At 36.0% G+C, this 15058-nt stretch overlaps 1 long non-coding RNA gene across 1 annotated transcript in view; it reads left to right on the top strand.

The window, feature by feature from the left end:
- The first annotated feature begins 722 nt into the window (after window positions 1-722).
- LOC109248539 (uncharacterized) overlaps window positions 723-15058 on the top strand; it is a 54782-nt gene continuing 40446 nt past the window's right edge. Inside the window, exon 1 of the long non-coding RNA XR_002072106.2 lies at window positions 723-958. This is a non-coding gene — a long non-coding RNA (uncharacterized LOC109248539). The remainder of the gene's footprint in view (window positions 959-15058) is intronic.

Below are 15058 nucleotides of genomic sequence, written 5' to 3'. Positions count from 1 at the left end.
TTTAGAAGAAGCAGAAGCCTGTGAATTTTATATATAATGTATACCACTAATTTTTTTCTTCCTTTTTATGTTTAAATTTAAAAATGTCACTGAGCTGAAGCACATAAACATAACCATACATCTTTGCTTCCCTACTTCTTTTAGGTCTCTACTCATGTGTCACTTTCTCAGTGATATTTTTACTAATCATCTTACTTATATTCACAGCCCTCAACACCCTATACTCTCTAAGCCCTTCTCTGCTTCATTTTCCACCAGTTAGGATGGCCAAATAAATTTTTGTCCAAACCAAGACATTTTTGAGAGTGAAAAGGGATGTGTGAGTATTTAAACTGGGACAAACAGGCAATGGGAACACTGTGGCAAGGTCATCTCACTCATAACACCTATCATATTCTAATGTACTACACATTTTACTTTTTATTTTTTTTTCTTTTCCCAATAAAATGAAAGCTTCACAATGAGCAGGAGTTTTGCTTGTTTTTTTTTTTCCTCATGGCTATAACCCCAGTGAGCTCCATAATATTGGTTGAATAAATGAACATGTTTACCTGCTGTGATTATTCAACGTGGCTGCAAATTCTTGTTCACTCTCCTCATTGACAGGTGACACTTATTTCCCCTTTCTTTGAATCTAGGCTGGCTCTCTGACCACCTCAACCAATAGAATGTAACAGAAATGTGCCATGACAATTCCAGGCCCAGGCTTTAAGAAGACCGGTAGTTTTTATTTTCTGATTCTGAGAACTCTTGTTCTTGGCATGCTTTCTCTTGCAACCCAGCCACCAGGCTGTGAAGAGTCCAGACTACTCTGGTAGACCAGCCCAGCTGAGTTTCCAGCTGACAGCTAGGTTGAATGACCAGTTTTCAGTGAGCCATCTTGTCTGTTCCAGCTCATTTGAATCCTCAGGCGACTACAGTCCCAACCATCATCATATGGAATAGAAGAACTGCCCAGGTAAGTCCCAGAGAAATAATGAAATAGTTGCTGTTAAGTCACCAGGTTCTGGTGGTTTTGGCAGCAATAGGTAATTGTAACATCTGCTTTATCTATGGTAGGCACTGTAAGGACACAAAGTGAGTAGGAAAAGATCGGTCTTAAGGGACTATGAGTTTAAAGGGAGAAAAAAAAATCATTCCCATGAATAATGTTTTCTTGTAAGGTCATTACTGCTAGAAAAAAGCCAAAAGTAATTTAGGAGTCTATAGGAGGGATGCATTCAACAAGAATTTGGGAAGTAAAGACAACTACATTAAGTTGGTGGAGAACAAGGAACACATCACTAGACAGAATTTGGCAATTAGAGTCAGAGGGGCAGAGTTACTGGAGGAACCAAAGCTAACAGCACAAGCACAAAGGTAAAGAAAGAAGCATGAATAACTATTCACCTAACAACAAGAAGCTTGGTTTGACCAGGGTGTGGGCTTTATGAAGAGAAAGGAAAGCCAGAAAGGAGGATTAGAAATATGTCATGTAGTCCCAAAAGTTGTGCTAGTACTTGGATTTCTTTCATGGTCAGAAGTAAGTCAGATGGATTTTATTTTTAACATCCACTGAGTTTTCCATCAGTGATTATAGACATTATGTGTAATCACTGTAAGTGGAAACTTTTTAAAATATGAGAAAATAAAATCATTTTAAATTCCTCTTCCCAGAGTTAATCACTGTTAATCTTTTCTTCTTACATTTCCTCGACAGAAACATGATTACAACTGGAATGCGGGAGTTTGTATCCTCACTCTTTCGCTAAAATTTATTTCATAACTATCCACTAATTAAGGATCCTCTGAAGACAGTTTTAATTATGACATAAAATTTATCATATGAAAACACAAAAATTTCGTTAATAAATATCTTGCTAGTAAATATTTACATTGTTTCCAAACTTAGATATAGCTATTATGAAAATGAACACCAGTTGTGCCTTTACCCAAATATACTTGGGATAGCGCCATTGACCTCTACTGAAGGATTCTACAAAAAAAATAGTCTTATAAAATATTGTCATAAATACTGAATGTGCCCCACTCTGCAAATTCATATGTTAAAGTTCTAACTCCCAGTGTGGATATATTCGAAGATAGAGCCTGTAAGGAGGTGATAAGGGTTATATGAGGTCTAAGGGCAAGGCTCTACTCCAGTAGGGCTGGTGCCCCTATAAAAAGAGGAAGAGTTACCAGGGTGCTCTTTCTCTCTGCCACAAGACAAGGCAGACCTCTGCAAGCCAAAAAGAGAAACCTCATCAGGAACCAAACTGGCCAGTGCTTTATCTTGGACTTCCTAGTGAGGGCTGGGAAGAAATTGTAAGAAATACTGTTGTTTAAGCCACCCAGTATGTGGTACTTTATTATGGTAGTCAAAGCAGACTAATATAGTTTCCATAAAGATTTGGCTGAGAACATTGTTAATTACATTGTAAAGTTCATGCTAATGAAAAAAATTTCATTTTGCAATGAGAAAATAATTTTATTATCTCATGGACAATAAATTGAATACGAATCTTTATGTTCAATTTGCTTCGCTTGCTTGAAATCTTCTAGGCAAATATGTGGCTCTTTTTTCTTTGTCCCAATTTCCTCATTTCTTATTTCATATTTAATTAGAGCATATGTATCTTTATAAATAACATTAATCCTTTTTTGAAACAGGCAGTTTGCAAATAAATAAATGAAAAGATGAAATTAAATGAACATTATTTTAGCCACTTAAGAATAATTAAATACAACAGAGTAGTGTTATGATGGAGCTAAGCATTATACAACTGTTAAACCAGAATCGTTATATGAATTGATTGACAAATATCACTATTATTTACATATAAATGATATAGTGGAACAGTAACAGAAATCATGGAAATTGCACATTCGGTCAGAGGCAAAGCTAAAGAAATATACTTATTTTCCCAAATCATAGCCAGACAAAGAAATGAGATTTTAAAATTCCTTGAATAGAGAAAGTTTAATAATTTAAGGAAAGGCAAGTGTTGCCTTCATCATTTTCATTAGGAGAGAAGACTCGGAGGCTGGGAGGATAATAACAACAGGACTCTAAGAATATCCAAGCTAAATAAAGTAGATGATATAAATATTTTGCAATTCGATCTTCATTGTAAAAAATACAATCTTCATTGTATTTTCAATGTGATCAACACAATGTGCCTTAATGTTGAATGAAAATTTAATTTTTTCACATCTCCAAAATAGCATCATACTAATAATATGCAACCATATGGATCACATGGCTTCCTAAAGGTACAAAACAGTTTTCTCTGACAGCAATACTAAGTTTTAAGAGGTTCAGTTAGGCATACAATGTATGTGGTAGTTTGATCTGAGCTTTGAGGAAGGTTTTAGGGCTAAGTGAATGATTGCAGAATGGGAATATTTTGGCAGTAGCTGAACAGTACTATGAGATTTTCAGCCAGTGAAAGTTAAATGCAAAATCTGTTCAGATATCTTATGTAATAAAAAAAAAAAGGAAGGGGTGAAGTCTTTAAAGGGATGTAGTTCTTTATATTTTGAAGGGAAATGTGTAAAATATACAAAGTGTCATTTTGTAAGAGGTAAGATCCTCAATCCAACCAATACTTCTAATTAGGATACTTGGGGTTTTTTTCCTAAAAAAATCTAGTGAAAAATTAACTAGAGACATTGAAAGTGTATTTATGATAACTATGGCTGAAATTAGTGAAGCAAGAGAAAGAACAGGCTAGACAATATATCAAATGGCATTTCCTATCAGATTTATGTGGTGCAGTATAGAGAACATGGCTTTGAGGACCAAATGTCCTGGCTCAAAACATTATCTCTATGATCCGTTGAAATATGGAAACCCAGTCTATATACATTCATTTTCTTTCTTTTTACATTTATTTATTTTTGATAGAGCGAGACAGAGCACAAGTGGGGGAGGGGCAGAGAGAGGAGACACAGAATCAGAAGCAGGCTCCAGGCTCCGAGCTGTCAGCACAGAGCCTGTCGCCGGACTCGAACTCACAAACCGCGAGATCACGACCTGAAACCTAAATGGGAAGCTCAACCGACTGAGCCACTCAGGTGCCCCAAATATACATTCACCGTCTAATCTTCAACATTAGCCCGTGTTATGAATGAAGAGACTGAGACAGAGGATATTAATTTGTATGAGATAACAAAGCAGGTGAGTGAATCAGAATTCTGATACAGGTTACTCTAAAGTCTGTATTCTTTCTGCTTCATGAAAATGAAGTGGAATAGTTGCAAGAACTGTGAAGGACCTCAGATTTTAGCCTATCATACTTTCATAAGTGTTAGCAGAAGACATGAAATTCCTGGGTCAGAGACAAAGGGCTTTATTACTCATAGCACAGAAGCAGCATGAGCTTCATATTTAAATCTCTTCTCCCCCCAACTAGTAAACCCCATGGGGCAGTAGGAAGGCCCCAGTGGGCTGAGCACACAGTGGGTTTGGTCACATTTTATAAAGCCTGAGTTTAGGAAACCCCTCAATCTTTAAAGAGTAAAGCTAACTAACATTGTCATTCTTTGTCCAAGAGGAAGATAATACTTTCACTGTCCTGGTCAGGAATAAAATCTGCCCTTTACCTCTATAGGGGGTATGGAGACCAAGACTGTATGATATACAAACATCCTTTAAAACATAGCCAGGGGCAAAAGCTGCCACAAGTCATAGAAAAAAGCCATGAAGAATTTTCACCCACACTTCAAACAGTATCTAAGGAAACATCTAAGTGAAGTAGATTGTGAGGTCCATCAGGCAGTCTGACAAAGGCCCAGAGAGGTGTGATCAAGTTGTGTGTGGTTCATGTTCACATATATTAATATCTAAATGTGATTCAAATTCAGGTCCTTTAGGCCTGGGGTCTATGCCATCAGCTCATTCACAAAGGGACACAAGGCAGAGATGGTTGTGAGCAAGGAAAAGACATGTATCTTGGTGATAGAAATTAGTAAAATCAAGTAAGATATACGGGCTTCAGACACGGACACTATGCTTAAGGCAGAAATTCATCCTACACAGGAAAATCTAAGCAGAAAATCAGTTGTATAAATTAAGTCCATCTGTAAGGACAAGCTCCATTCAATTTACTGAGCACTCAGGAAGTTAGTATCTCACTCCAGGGCAGGGGCAATTTGTTTTCTGACCAGAATAATAAAGATAATGTCTCCCTCTGGGGCAAATATTGTGCAGTTTAGCTTGATACACGGATAATAGCTAGAATAATTCTAGACTTGGTGGACTTAAAAGCTTTAATACTCTTCTCACCTAGATAACAATTGGCTTGCTAGCTGGGCAGGGCTGTGCTTGTTGATAAAAGCACTTCCAGGGAATAGAGATCCGGGGAGGCAGAAATTGACAGAGAGAAGAGATAAAGAGCAAAGTTGGAGGTCACTTTTTCAAAAAGAAAATGACCAAGTGAAATGTCAACAGAAAAAAAAAAAAATACACATGCCTTTCTACACAAGCTAAACTACAGCAATCTTTGCCCAGGAATTAGAAGTGAAATGTCAAGCCAATTCAGAGCAAGAGCCTACCTGATAGCAGAGCCAAAGAATCAGAATTAGAATTTGCAGAGAAAATGTTCTCTCCTAGTTATTTAAAGAAAACATTATTGAGAGCTCAGTTAAATTAGGTCCAAACTGGTTTGAAATCCAACATATTACTTTTTTCATGTAATCCCTAGTCACTAGGTAACTAAACACTTGCAAGGTTTTAGGAATGCTCCTTTAAGCACTGCATTGGGAGAATATGATCTTTTTGCATAGTTTTCACTCTGGTAAGCAGTCTCAGAGTCCGTTATATTTGAATCCTGCATTCATTTCTTATAAAAAGGTAATATCATCTCCTGTATTATATTTCAGTCATTTCCATAATAAAAGTTATAGTTAATGCTGATAATATCACTAATTAAAAGAAAGTCATATATATATATATATATAGCAAATATCTAAGAATAACTGAGAATAAGCTAAGGGACATAATTTTTATCTATCTACTTAAGAATCATTGTATTCTCTTGGTTTAATTTAAAGTTTTGATCATAATAAACTTTTCCTAGGTCTGAGAGAGCAAGAGCAATAATCATTTATCTTCAAACTTTCTGTGGAACAAAGAATAATTCTCAATTAACTTTAAAAAATTGATAAAGGAAATGACAAAAGATAATTTTTTATTCAAGTAACTTTAACTTCTTCAGTATAATGATCATGCTTGCATAGAAAAACATTTATTAAAAATGTAAAATGATGAGAAATCTGGTTCATTTTCTCAGTTACGATTTATTGCCTAAAAACTGAAAATATTTTAATTAAATATATTAACATAGTTTGGAAAGGAATCTAAAACTTAAACATATTTCGTTTCCAAAATTTCAGTGGAATTAAAAATATTTCTTACAAAATATAATGTATAGTGTACAACATGATGACTATAGTTAATAACATTGCAGTTAATAGATCATATGTCATCTACAATAATGTAGTTAATGTTATATACTTGAAAGTTGCTGAGAGTAGGCCTTAAGCATTCTCACCAGAAAAAAAAAAAATTAGTTATCTGTGTGAGATGATGGTGTGTTATCTTGGTCTTCATAACCACTCTACAATGTGTGTGTGTGTGTGTGTGTGTGTGTGTGTGTGTGTGTGTGTGTGTATGTGTGTGTGTGTGTGTATAAAAATCATCACATTGTATACTCTAAATGTATACAATTAATTATATTTGTCAATTATTCCTTAATAAAGTTCGGGGGCGGGGGGGAATTCGTAAAAGTAATGTGATCTTGGGTGCCTGGGTGGTTCGATAGGTTAAGCATCTGACTTAAGCTCACGTCATGATCTCATGGTTTGTGAGCATGAGCCCCGCTTCAGGTCAGCACAAGTCCTGCTTCGGATGAGGCCTGCTTCTCTCTCTCTTTCTCTCTCTCTCTGCCCCTCATGGGATTCTCTCTCTCTCTCTGCCCTCACTCATTTGCACCCTCTCTCTCTCAATTAAAAAAAAAAAAAGGAATGTGATCTTTATTTTCAAGATTGGTTTTTTAAAAAATCTTTATAGATGAAAAAGTATTTTATAATTTCAGTATTATATTTATTATTTATTCTTAACTGAAGTGAGAAAGTTAAGTGAGGGATACAGAAGCCAAGCAAGTCTACCGAAAATATTAATATGCTACATTTTCAGTTTAGCACAATTTAAGTTATGAATTTATGGTGCCAAGAATGTAATGAGATTACCTGAGAAAATTAACTCAGGTCAAAGAAAAATATATTTAATGATCTATAAGAAAGAGAATTTCTCTGCAAGTATGGAGAGGTCCTTCAGTCTAAGCCAAATGTTCTAAACCATCAAATCTCAAAATGCTGGAAGTGTTGGACCTAGAAGTTATTACTGCTCTTCCAAATTGTGAGAACATAAACATGTCAAGGGGAGACAAGTGCTTGTGGGTCTCTGAGTTAGAACATTAGGATACAACAGCCCAAGTTGCAGATATATGATTCCTGGGCTTGACTTCTCCTAGCTGAAAAGATTAGAAAGGTAGGAGGGAAAAAAGAAAGAAAGGAAAACCTCAAACTCAAACTTACTACTTTATTGTTAATAAACATGGGTAATTAGATTTTAGCTATAAAACTAACAAGTGCTTAACTCACTACCTCCTCTGACAAACTAAAAGCTACCTTGAGCAGGTAACCACGAATTTTTAGTATTTTTAAAAATTATTAAACAATTTCATCTACCAATTTAATAAAGAAAGGATTTATGCTCAATATAGAAGAATAAAGTTATACAGCATGTTACAAAGGAAGCTAGGCTTTACTTTTTAAAATCTTCATATGAAAATATCCTATCTATCCAATACTCTAAAATTATAGGTAGAAAACCAGAACAAGGGAAGGACTATTTTTAAATGAATTTTACTGAACAGAAGGTCTTCAATTATAGAAAAAAAATAAACTCCAATTCTAATCTCAAAAATAGATTAAAAGCAGTATGTTTGAAGCTGACATAATTCACAAAAAGAAAACACCTTTTACCCTGGACAGCAGTAAGAAGGGAGAGCTGTGGCCAATCCCTGCCACTGACCCTGAGCTGAAGCTGGGTGCTTCACCACCTTGCAACGCTTTTCAACCTCTCTGCTGAAACCAAGCTAGTTACCTCTGAGGACCCTAACCTGGAATGACTGACTTCAGAGTTAGGATATTTCAGGCTATCAATTCTGTCCATGCATCTTACCTCTCATTCTTTGTTACTGCCTTTTCCTGAATTTAGACTTTTTCTCCTTCACTTTCATCACCTAACTACCTTATGCTTTCTTCACAACTTCTGCACAATCAATTGCCTCTTTCCACACTGTTCTCTTCTTGCAACCCAAATTCATGCCCAGGGCCTTCTGGAATCTCCATTCCACAGCAAACACTCATCATCCCCTTCTGAAAGTGCTTTCTCTACTGTTATAAACTAACCTGCCTCTCCCACATTGCCCCTGCCTCCAGTCTCCCCACCATCTTCTAACCTATGCAACAACTCATTGTCCCTTTTAGTCTCGTTTCTCCCCTTGCCGCTATCATCTCCTGACCTCTGAGTAACTCCTCCAATTCTTTGGGGATTTCCTATTTGACTCAGGGTCTTGTCTCCTCTCCCAAGTGCTTTTGTCATCTTGAGTCATCTAGACAGATGATCTATCCCACATGGTAGCATGATTTCCGAACCTTTTTAGTGTCGGCTACCTTCAACCTACTCTCTGTATCAATCACCCCCTCCCAGAGCAAGTTCTTGTCACCCAAGGAATTGGCCCATGTTTGTTTTCTTTCATGCAAACTTTTCTACTTCAACCATTATTTCCTTTCCTTTCCATATCTCATGCCCTTACTGACAACATCTCTTCTGCCACAAAGAAGGATAAAGGCCCTTGAATTATCCATTCCCTTCCAACCTATTGATCCCTTTCTACCCACTTTTCATCCCCAAGAGCCCATGGTTTGTCACCAGAACCACTCTAGCCAGCATCTTCAAGTCCCTAGTACCCACATAATTCCACTGAAACTAACCAGGAAAAACTCTAACCTGGAGGAATACCACAAACCCATCTTGTCTGTTCCTATACCTTGGGTGACTAGACTCTGCTAGAGAGAAATCACATGACTCTAAAGCTTGGATCTACCATAAATTCTCATTTCCAACCCCAGCTAAGCTCTTAGCACTGTGTAGCAATCCTGCTATGACTTCCCCATCAGTTATTCATAGTTCACTTATTCTTAATATAGCTCATTCATACTTCTTCCAAATCTAGATGCAATTTGTTAATTAAGGGACATTTCTGCCACAACTAATGTCAAAAATACAGTTGATATGTCATTTTTGCCAGGTTTCGAGGGGGACAGAGAGAGAAAGTTAACCAAATGTTAATTTCCCCTACATAAAACTGAAGGTTTGGTTAACCCTGTAGCCATACAAAAGTTTCATGTTTTATTGATATAGTTCTGCTTCCATATCTATTTTCCACACTAATCAGTAATTTCTTTGAAAAAGGAACTGAATCTTATTTGTATGTATAGTTCTGTAGATAGCTCAATAACTACTGCAGTCTAAAAATATTTGGAGAGCAGTGAAAGAGCTCTCTTACACTCTCTATGAGCCTAAAATTAATCTATGACTGAAAGTACAGTTTACTTTTCATAATCAGAAAATACTGGTACATAAGATGAAATTATGATCTGAATACCACACTATAATTAAGGAATCAAGAAAGTATGAGATATACTTTAGTAATATTTTCTTCAAATATGCTTTAATATTTTGAAACTTTTAGTATTTGAATAGGTAATTCTGTTTAAAAATACATTAAGTATCTGTGATAGACTGATAATGGTTCCCAAAGATATTTCCATGGTCTAATTCCCAGAACCTGTGCATGTTACCTTATATGGCAAAATACATGATTCAGGTAAGGATCCTGAGAACAGAAACTTATCCTATATTATCCATGTGGGCCATAACTGTAATCACATGTATCCTTATTAGGGAAAAGTAGATGGAGTTTTGAAACAGAAATAAGAGAAGGCAATGTAAAGATGATGGTGAAGATTGAGTGATGTGGCTACAAATCAAAGAATGCCAAAGACTGTTGGCAGGCACCCAGTAGCTAGAAGAGGCATGGAACAGATTCACCCCCGGAGTCTCAGAGGAGACTGTAGCTCTACTAACCCCTCAATTACAGGTTTCTGGAACTGAAACCATGAGAAAATAAATTTCTATCATTTTAAGCCACCCAGTTTTTGGCAATTTGTTTCAACACCCATAGGAAACAAATATAACATTGCCATGTGTCAGGCACCATATGCGTCTCTAAAGACATGAAGATTAAGAAAATAAAAGTACAGACAGGCATGGTCCCTGACCACTATTAGTTCTCAATGTAGTGAAGGAGACATAAAAATTTTTTAAAAATCACCATACAGTATGGTTTCTATGTTGGAAATATGCACTGGGGCTAAAGAAACACAGAGAAGATATCTACTAAACTCATGTGGAATTGTAACCCCATGGAATGGCATTTGGGAATCAAACAGTTAAAAGAGCATGGTAGGTTTAGAGAATGGCAAGTAAACTGAGGTGGATCATCTGTGGATGGAGATGAAACTGGAATGGTAGATTATAAAGCAATATATTGTTCTTTAGACAGACAATGGGAAGTCACTGAAGGTTTTCAGCAAGAGATCAAGGGACCCTGATTTCTGTTTTCAAAAGATAACTCTGAGGCATTTATGTGGAAAATTCGCTTACGTAGAATAACTCACTCCCCAGATGATGCCCAAAAAATGAAGTGTTACCTAACTAAATTTGTTCCAATAGCAGGCAATGAATTTTCATTTGTTTTGGCAACACAGTCGCAAGCTAGTATGCTTAAATTCAACTACTAGACAGGTCATTAACTTTTCTTTACTCAGCCAAAACAGAATTTTCAGTACCTTCCATTTCCAAAAGACTAGATAGATATAGAACCTCAACTTATCACATGGAGGATTATTTAAAAGTACCCAAATAGGTTTTTTAAGGCAAGAATCTGGGAAATATACCCTCCCAGAAAAGATTTCTTATAACCTTATTTTTCCCCTTCTAAATACTGAGTAATTTTCTCCAAAGGCTATTGAGTGGAGAATAAATTCATTATGGCATTATGGGTAAGAAATTATTAACCTAATTGAGTTCATGACTTATTCCTCAAGAAAAAAAAAATCCCTAGGAAAGAAAGCTGTTAAAGACTTCTTAAGGGATAATAAATGCTGGTCTTTAAAAAATACAGGAAGTAATATAAACAAGCTGCTTCTGTTAAGCAGTGGTCAAGCTGTACCAACAACAATCTTACAGTTCTCATTGTGGAAGGAAAGAAAAGAAAAAACTACTTCCTAAAGTAGCCACAACTGAGTGAATAGAAGTTAGAGATAAAAATCTACATTTTGTGGGTTTAACAAATAATGCAGAAATGCCAGACCAAATACACATTTTAAAACAGTTCTGTTCATCCAACTTAGAGGTATTTGTTACTTAATGAGCCCACTTTTTAGGGCTTCAGTGCCCAAGCCAAGCATTGACCATTGACCAAGAATTACAAAAGCAATGGTCTTGAATTTTCACCATTAACAGCAATCCACAAAATCTAGGAGACCATGACCCAAGTTATATTCAAAGACAAACATTTTTATTTCCAATGATCAAATCAAACCATAGATCTCTGGTTCACTTTTATCCTTGATCAATACAGCCCAAAGAAAAGGAAGGGGGCAGTAAATAACTGAGAGCATGGGTAATGAACATAGCCAAACAAGACTTATTTTTGCTGGAATATTCTAGATTCACCAATTAATTGCTAACCCTGAATTTCATGTTTTTCTTTTCTGACCCTAATAAGTCTTTCTTCTCTTTTTTTTTAACTGACCCTGATTATACATATGGGAAATTCAGTGAATGGAAAAGAAAATAAAATAATCATTAATGAACATATCACTATATTTTGTACTAGTGATAAAATCTACTTTAAAATTCATGATTCTCAATGAATGTGTGACTAGAAAAATACTGGTTTTCAAAAAAAACTATATATATATATAGTTTATATATATATATAATGCTCTACACTACCACACACTATAGACTTGGCACAGAGCAGAGAAAAAAGTAAACAGTCCTTGCTCTCTGCATCAGTAATCTAACTTTACTGTGAGTCAAATTTTACAGGCAAAATATTTATGATACAACAGTAATTCTTTAAGAAAAGATAATGGTAAGATTCTGATTAGATATGCATTGGAAATTAGATGTTGGACTTGAAAATCAGTGTAACAGAATCTCTCTTCCTCAACAAGGGTGCACATACCAGAAGGGTCTAATTGATTCTAATCTTCATCATACTTCTCTTTTAATTCATACAATTGTGCTATTTCCTCTGAAATCCAGTTGCTTATTATGAACAAAGCATCTGTACATTATTATTATGTACAAAGCATAATGAGAGACATCAGGTAAGTATGTTGAGGGTAGAGACCATGTGGTGTGGAGACAGTGGTAGGGATCTCTGGGAATCCTATGCAATGTTTCAAATTGAGAATAGTGCCTATGCGTGTGTGCATGTGTGTGTATGTGCATGCACATATGTGTGTGTACATGCACATATGTGTGTATATGCACATATGTGTGTATTCGTGTTTGTGCATGAAGTACAGAGGGATTGAATGATCCCTTAATCGTTTTAAAAATATTTTCAGCTAACAAACAAATGTGTGTGAGTGTGTGTGTCTGTGTCTGTGTGTGTCTAAATTTTCAATTCTTTCACCTTGAGATCTAACGAGTTTATTCATTAAGCATAATCTTGCAAGATTATCAAATCCACAGTTATATATAAGATTGGAAAATCTTCAGGACAATCAGTTCTCAGCAGCCCTATTTTGTGCTTCCAGAGTCACTGAAAGATGTTTCTGAGGTAATTATTTGAGGCAATACTGGACTAAGAATCCCAAAAGAACATCCCATTCAACATTGGTTGAATTAACAAAAGATTTGCAAAAAAAATAAATTTTGGACATTTTCAAGACTAAAAAGATGTTTTCTAAGAAAAAGAAGAGTAGTAAATAGATATTTAGACAGAGGAAATTACATGCCCAAAGGTACAGAAGCACGGAATAGCATGGAAAGTTCAGAGAATAGAAAGTAATTTTGCAATACAGTAGGAGTCTAGAAGTTTGGGAGAAGTTGAAACAAGTCAAGCTCCTTGCCCTCTACACCAAAAGCTCAATCTTGGATTCTCATCTCTGTTTCCACTCTCCCCTCCTCAACGTACATTACAAACACATTCCCCAGGGGCACCTGGGTGGCTCAGTAGGTTAAGCATCCAATTGGGCTCAGGTCATAATCTCATGGTTTGTGGGTTCAAGCCCCACATCAGGTTCTGTGCTGACAGCTCAGAGCCTGGAACCTACTTTAGATTCTGTATCTCCCTCTCTCTCTGTCCCTCCCCCACTCATTCGCCCTCCCTCCCTCCCTCCCTCCCTCCCTCTCTCTCTCTCCCCCCCACCCCCCCCCCCGTTTATCTCTATCTCTATCTCTCAAAAACAAATAAACATTAAAAAAAATTTTTTTTTAATTCCCCAAATCTTTATTTATACCTGAGTGTGACTTCTCATTCTTATTGATCTCGTTCTTTCAGGCAGCATGTTGTACTAGTATAAGTATAAGTTTGGAACTAGACAGAATTGGATTTGAATCACCGCTTGCTAAATTAGAAGCTGTGTGACCTTAAAAAGGCTATTTAATCTCTGGGTCTGTTTCTTTCTATGGAAAATGAAAAAAAAATAATGCCTTTCTCGTAGTGTTGTTCTGAAAATTAGATGAGAGAATACCTCTTGAAAATATATGGCAAACATTAATGATTTTTTAAAGAAGCTAGTTCTTCCCTTCTACTACTATGAGAAAGTTCTAGAAAAAGGCATTTTTCAAAGGCAAACAAAAGGTAGGGGGGACTTCTTTTCAAGGCAGATTATCCTAGTGTGAATTTCAGCTTCTTCATACACTACTAGCTACACAGCTATGGGCTCAATTCTCTAGTCTTCTGTTTCTCATTAATAAAATAAAAGTAATAAATCCAATCTAGAAAGTTGTATTAATCAGATAAAATGCACCTCTCCCATTGTCCAGCACTTTTAGGTTCTCCTCCCCTGAATATTCTCTCAACACCTATGTGAATACGCTGACAACTTCGCTTAACCTCTATATCGAAGCCTGACCAACCTCTTCACTACCGGTATTTGTGTCACCATCTTTAACTCACACTCATCACCTTTCATTTCTGGGCAGTCATGAGCTATTTCTGACTTCTTTCCTTTACTTTAGGGATTGTTAACATCCACTGTTTTCCTAAAAGTCAAATTAAAAATAGAAAGAAAACTGGTGAGTTTCACTCCATGACTCTTCTTAGCACTTGCTAAAAGACAAAATTAATATACATTACATTAATACTAAAGAGGATGGCTAAGTCAGTCTTTTGAACATTTATTAAGGACATAATATGGAACTATTACTTAAAAGATTCTCAAAATCCTACTTTTTTTTTTTCTTTTCATCATGGTACATATACTCTTTAATCCTCATCACCTATTTCACCCACCTGCCCACCTACTTCCCTCTGATAACCATCAGTTTCTTCTCTACAGTTATCTGTCTGCTTTTTGGCTTGTGTCTCTCTCCTTTTCCTTTGCTCATTTGTTTTGTTTCTTAAATTCCACATATGAGTGAGGTTACATGGTATTTGTTTTTTTCTGATGGACTTATTTTTCTTAGCGTTATACTCTCTAACTCTATTCATGTTGTTGCGAATAGCAAAGAGAATTCCATTGTATATGTATACCACATCTTCTTTACCCATTCATCTATTGATGGACACTTGGGCTGTTCCCATAGCTTGGCTATTGTAAATAATGTCACAATAAACATAGGAGGGAATGTATCTCTTTGAATGAGTGTTTTTCTATTTTTTGGGTAAAGGCAGCAGAAAGTGAAATTAAGAAAATAATT

Source organism: Panthera pardus, unplaced genomic scaffold, assembly GCF_024362965.1.
Source record: "Panthera pardus isolate Hobbes unplaced genomic scaffold, ASM2436296v1 HiC_scaffold_17, whole genome shotgun sequence".
Lineage (NCBI taxonomy): Eukaryota > Metazoa > Chordata > Mammalia > Carnivora > Felidae > Panthera > Panthera pardus.
Note: the sequence above shows the minus strand (reverse complement) of the source record. Positions and strands in the feature narration are given on the sequence as shown.